General features: G+C 46.8%; 1 long non-coding RNA gene across 1 annotated transcript; it reads left to right on the plus strand.

Annotated features, from left to right (window-relative positions):
* The first annotated feature begins 3,435 nt into the window (after positions 1-3,435).
* Positions 3,436-4,291, plus strand: LOC308179686. The gene is made up of 2 exons (XR_013940488.1): positions 3,436-3,841; positions 3,950-4,291. It is a non-coding gene; the product is annotated as an uncharacterized lncRNA (long non-coding RNA).
* The last annotated feature ends 2,319 nt before the right edge of the window (positions 4,292-6,610 follow it).

The following is a 6,610-nucleotide window of genomic DNA, read 5'->3' on the forward strand; positions in this document are numbered from 1 at the left end:
AATAGATTTCCCATTTCCTTCTTGAATTCTCTGACGTCTCCCGTATTTAGGGGGATGGAGACATATCCCATGCTGGGCTGGGGCCCTCCCATTGCAATCTCTCTTAGGGGATATAGTCTACCCCCATCTTCTCGATTTCTAGTTTGGCTCCGAGTTACCCGTCTAGTACTCCGAGGGGTGTCCGTGGTCAAATCAGAATCAGTATGGTAATTCGGAGCCGTAGGGGGAGTTGGAGGTGGAGAAGGAGATAAATAAGGAGGGGGTGAAAGTGGGACTTCCTCCTCACTTCGTTCATTCCTTTTCCTCCCCCCTTTTTCTTTTAATGGGTACAAATTGGCTCGGGTCTCAGATCCTATCCATAAGTGTGCATACTCACTCTCCTCTAGGCTGAAAGGCTCCTTCGAATTCACATAAATGTTTAGAGCCTGACAGATCCAATCCTCAAGGGATCCAAACACTGGCCAATATAATGGGTCACTCCTAATTCGCTTCCCACCCCAAACTTCCATACAATAATGTATCATCTTAACTTTGTCCTTACCCCGCCTAGAGGGGTAATCATTCCAATGTTTAATCATTAACCCTAACGGGCTTTCCAGTGGTATCGGGGGCAACCTAACCTTAGGTTCCGACCCACCCATGGGACCAGAAGACTTGCTCTTCTTCTGTCCCATCTTCCAGAGTGCCTTCACACGCACACACAGACTTCACCTCCCGTTCGTGGCCCAGTCCCTCGCGGGAGGTGGGAACCGCACTACCAGGGAGTCCGCACTCGCTTCGTCCTTGATTGGACGTCTCACACAGGCACACTCTGGGATTCCCAACCCCAACCGAACGGATAACCGGCCTATACTTACTCACTCCTGAGTCTTCGTTCGGAGCTTCGTGCACAAAGATTAAGGGGTTACCGGTTGTTTATTTACTTGTCGCTGGAACTTTAGGTTCGTTGGTAGAGGTGCGTTGGCTTGGGGACCTCCAGACAGGGACCGCAGAATCAGCGGGGCGCGCCTCCCCTGGGAGGGATCCAGCCAAGCTACCACTATCCGAGTCACGGCACCAATTTGTTATAAATGTTAAAAATTCTGTATGACATTGACAGCCATACACGTTCTGCCACTCTATTACTGCTCTATAAAATAATAGTATTAAAATGAAGGCCCTATAAAGTGAGATAAAAGTGAGACAAAATTCACATTGTGAAATGTGGAATTTTGAGACAATTTTAGATGTCTGAAACTCAGGCATGTTCCCAAAAAATATTTTCTTTTGGTAAGGAAGGAGGAGAGAAACAAAAATTGTTACTTGACTGCCACCCACAGAAAGCTAGTGTTATAAATTAATTTGGTAAAAATCATTCCCGACACATCGTGGGTAAGGTAGACCGAATTTTAATTTATTTGAGCAATTCAGCAAGCAGCGATAAATAAAACAGCGCTGGGCGGCCGGGGAGTCTCCTGCTCCGCCAACGGCGCGCACCCCTAAGCCCACCAGAGTCTCGATTTATAGTCTTGTGGTTCCGGGTTTTTAGTGGCACATCCTGGTGTCTTCTTACACTGCAAGGCCTGTTGCTAGGGGGTCTTCGTCAGTCCTCTGGTGGTCGTGAGGATGAAGATCGTCGTCTTCCTCTGCGTTGGGGTCGTGACTTTGCTGCTGATATGTGTGTTCCCACGCAGGGGGGGGAATGCCATTGTGCCCCTTCCCTTTTTTTTTTTTTTTTTTTTTTTTTTGGAGCTGGTTTCTACTGCAATTGTTAACTTAACAGGAAATTCCTATACTTGTTTTTTCCTTCAACAGGATATTGGGGGTATAAGCAGTTAATCGTTGAAAACCTTCCCATCAGCAATATTTAATGAACAAACAAGGCTTTACCCATTACAGCTAGCAGATTTTTTTAGCGAAGAGCATTGACAAGCTGATCACAGGGTCACTGCAAGATGGAAGAAATCACAAATAACATCCTCTGCTGTGATCTGTGCTCATTCTCTGCTTTGTATGTCCCTTGTGCTCCTCACACAGCTTCAACTCTCTGCACAGTTTAGTCAGTGGAAACACACATTTGAAAAAAGTATCAAGAAAATTGAGACACCACACCTCTGTTTATCTGAACTTTCTCATTTTCAGAACAAATCATAATAGCAACAGCCTCATTAATTATCATCTGCAAAGTGTGAGAGAAAAAGCTGATGCTCTGCCCAAACAGCGGTGCATCCTGAATCACAGTGCATCCGGAATCTGGACCTAAAGCAGAAGGCAGGATGCTGCTGCAGAAGCAGGCAGCCTGCCTGCAGAAATGCGTCCCCGGGCTTGCAATGCCACTTTTGGCCGTGGAGCGGGGCACAGCTTTGGACAACCAACATCTCCCCATGGCTCTTCCCATCTTTGTGAACTGGTATTCCAGTGAGACTGATGTTGACAAGAAGGGATGTTCTGAAACGAGCCCAATTGGCACATGAGAGCTGTGCGTAGACCTTGTAATTAGGGGACATAAAGTGCAGGCAGGGTGGAGAGGGTCAGAGAGTCTCTGCCAGCTTTGGTAATCCGTGTGGGCACTAGCCCAGAAATGTCACTTCAAACAACACTTTCCCAATGACTCTACTAGGCTGAAAGTCAAATGCCGAAAGAAACCCCTAAGAATTGATCTTTACGCATTCAACAGTCAGGGTACCTCTGGTTCTTTTAGTTAAGGCAGCCCTGCAAGGCAGTGACATGCAAGGCTGAGGCCTGGATGGCCAGAAAGTACCAGCTGATGGGAAGCCAGTCCGTCAGTGCTGCTGACAAAGCATGGGCATTTTGGCAATCAAAGTTCAATTACGACAAATCCAATTTGTACTTTTTACTGGAAAAATGTCCATTCCAGTACACCCACCTCAGCCTCATGAGGTCTTGCCTGATCAGCCTTGTGCTTTCCCACTGATGCTCTTGATAATCTCATCCCTCTGCCTCCTGTTTTTCGTGAAGTTTGGCATTATGGACTGGGAATTTCTTCCTTGGGGAGTCAAGCAAAGAAGAACAAAGACTGGCAATGGCTTTCCTGGAGAGGAAGGGAGGGATGTAACTGGTGAGAAGAAGAAAGAAGTGCCAGGTATAAATATACATGCAGGGCTGTCTGCGTGTTTTCAGGCCATGTTTGCAAACCCCTCTGGCTCAGCCTCTGATGTGCTATTTGCAAATATTTATGTCAACCGGTTTTGTTTGCTGAGGTATTTCGGGAGTGGCTGTTTGCTTTTATTCATTCATGAATTGTGGTGTGTGTGCGCGCACGTGCATGCGTGCCTCACCAAATATTTGCTTTTCATTATTCATTATTTGCAGTTCATATGTTGCTGTTGGTAATTTGCTGTCCTCTGTTCTCATTTAAAAGCTCCACTCTCTGTCCTCAGGAATTGAAGACAATTCTGGGTGCCAGGTTTTGCACTCTATATCAAGCAGCTGCAAACAAGGGAATTTATTAAAGAGAGCTCAGAAATGGCCATGAAATGATAAACACTGCAAGGAAAAGAGGGAGGAGGGAACATAACATAAGACAGTGGCCTTAAAGTATGCCTGATAAGTAAGTTTTCATGAAAAAAAGAAAATAACCTTAGGGAAAAAGCACTTAAGAGGCTTGGTAATACCACAAGTGAATTGTATTAGGTGTGTTGAAGCACACCTTCCCAATGCAGAGAAGTTGCTCAGAGAAAGTGGAAACTGGGTCAACTTGGGGGGGGGGGGGGGGGGGGGCAAGTGAAACAATAACAGGAACATTTGCAGGTGTGAAAAGAAAAGGCAGGGCAGGAAAGGAGAAACAATCAGCAGGGGACACCAAGAGCAGGAGATGCTGCTCTGTACACACATGTAAACTGTGAGAGGCAGTCCAAGGAAAAACCTGGCCTGGTGCACAGCGGGCAGGGAAAGCTCCCAGGAGAGGACACAAAGCAAAGCTCTTAATGCCTTTCCTCTGTCTTTGCAGAAAGCCAGACTGCTCCAGCAGCTAACAAGAGTGGCAAAGCCGTGGGAATGGGGCTGAAATGGAGAAAGAAGCAAGCAGCGAAGAGTTATGAATGTTTTCCTACTCTTAGATTGTCTGAATCCAACAAAATTCAGCCCAGAGTGTTTCAGGCTGATTTGAGCAGTCTCAGACCTGATGATCCCCATCTCCAAGAGCACATGGAGAAGGAATGGATTGTGGAGGCCTGGAAAAGACGAAATCCATGGCCTTCCGTAGGGCTCTCTTCCTTGGGAAAGAGTTTCTAACAGGCAGGGCAGTCTGAATATCTTTAAATGGGCAGTAAGCAGTAGTGAACACTTAGATTTGTTTGTTATTAAAACCTAAAACCAAGTGATGCATCCATCAGAAACAGATTAAATTGCAGAAAAAAAAAATGCAGCTCTCTCTCCACCCAAAACAGCAGTCCAGGTGTTTTTTGTTTTGTCTTTTAATTTATTTTGCAAACTTTGTAAACAGATACAAGGTCCTTCTCGACTGCAGCATGCTGTGCAGGAGGCAGACCTGCAGACAGCATGAGAAAGCCTTTCAGAGGTGATAATTTACTGCAGGAATCACTGCTCACGTCTCAGGCATTTTGTTTTCCTAAGCATCAGAAGTCGCCTGCCTTGCTTCCCTTTTAGCGACAGTTTGTTTCACAACAGTGATAAGAAAACAGGGAAGGTCCTCCGTCTGCATCCTGCTGGGACTGCCTCCAGATGCTCCCTTCAGTAGCAGGAGCTGGCCACCGTCCAGCCTGTGAGGATTTCTTCTGAAGTGAATGAGCTTGTAAAAATACAAGCAGCTGGTGCAGATTATCCAATTTCCATCCCCCTTTCATTTAGCAGCCAGGATCTCTGTCAGCCGGGCCTCCTGCCTGATCAGTTGTAGGAGCTTTGAACCCCTTTAATGACCATTTGGGATGCAATCTGTACTCTCCCTTCTACTCATCTTCTGCCCAGCTTGGTCCACTTTATGATTTAGGCAAATGCCCTCTCCTGCCCCAGTATGATTGTCATGATTGTCTAACCTTGTTTGCTGCCAGTGCGGGGGTCCCAGGGTGAAATTACTCCTTTTACCAGTAGGAAGCACAACTTGTCAACTTGTGAGTACTCTACAAACTCCTTCCCAGCTCTCCATCCTGACCTGACATCAACCCACTGGCCTGAGCAGGGTCTTGTTCTTTCATGCCTAGGCTATTCTATAACACAAGAATTAACTGACACTATTGCAGCAGGGTGCAATCAGAGCTTTGGGACACTGCAGCCGTTCCTCCTGGCCCCAAGGTGGGCTTCAACATCCCACACTGACCCACACAGAGCAAACAGCCCCCCTCTCCTCAATACCAGTGACCCCGGAACCTGCTCATGTATGTTTATGGATGCTGCAGGCCTGCTGCTGGCCTGCAGCTTGAGCACAGCTGATGGGATTTATCATCCTGCCCTCTTCCACCCACCAGTACTGCCTGTGCTTCAGCACCTTGTCTACATGTAGTATTGCCTTCACAGGCTCCATCAACTTTTTTTGATCTCTCTCTCCTCTCTTTCAAGGCACAGAGCCACACACACAGCTTTTTGAAGTTCATTTTCGCTCCTTACCTATTTAAGGAACATCTCTGCAGAAGAGAGAAATGCAAGAGCTCCCGAACACAGGAGCGGTTAAGCTTCCATCCACTGTGTTTTATAGCTTGATGCTGGCATGGGCCCATTCAAATATATTTTGACATACAACATGTTATTCTTTCCAAGGCAGTTGGGTCTCTTTATTTATTTAGTTAGAGTGAAGGATTCATTCCCCTGCTGACTAACAGGAGACCAAGGATTCCCACATGCAGCTGAGCCCCTGCACTTCATTCTCTGCTGGTGAAATTGTTTTCATCCATTCTGGAGCTATTACACTTCATTCCTCACCAATATATTTTTATTTGTATATAAAATAAAAATCTGACAGCACATGGAAAGTTAAGAAGTGGATAAATTCATAAATTACTTTTATACTGCAAAGCTGATATGGCTGTATTCCTCTGGACTTAACTGGTGCACAACCAAATAGATGCTAAAGATTAGTTTCAGGGATACACTACACCCTTCCAGAAGGGCTGTATGAAGCATGTTGAGCTTTCTCTTTTCTAAAAATTGTTTCCTGCCTACAGGAGACCACACACCTATTATTCTTGGGACTGACAATTTTACCCTTGGAGGCCTGCCAGGTTTGGGGAGCACATTGAGGGGACGCCCAGCTCCTGGCATGGAGAGAGCCATCAACCATCCCATGCCTCCACATCTTGTAGGCAGAAGTGGAAATCACTTAGAGGTGTTTCTGCAAGGCAGGACAAGTATTCTGCTTTAGAACTGGAGCCTTGGCAAGGTGTGATGGGACTGGTGGGACTGGAGACCCTTCCTGTGCTGGCACTCAAGCTCTGAGCCCAGGTGGTGGAAGGGGCAGGGGGGAGTGAGCTGAAGGCCAGGAGAGACCCTCCCTGCAAGCAGAGCTGGGCTGCCCTCTCTGCGTGGGTGAAACAAGGGCAGCCCTGTCCTGGGGGCTTCCAGCTGCTCCTTGCCAATGCCTGTCCCTGCCATCAGGGGTTGTGGAAATGGATATAAGGGAGGGCTGCAGGAATTTCAGTATTACAGCCATTTTTTTTTC

This window comes from Anser brachyrhynchus, assembly GCF_964034855.1.
Source record: "Anser brachyrhynchus genome assembly, chromosome: 17".
NCBI classification, from domain to species: domain Eukaryota; kingdom Metazoa; phylum Chordata; class Aves; order Anseriformes; family Anatidae; genus Anser; species Anser brachyrhynchus.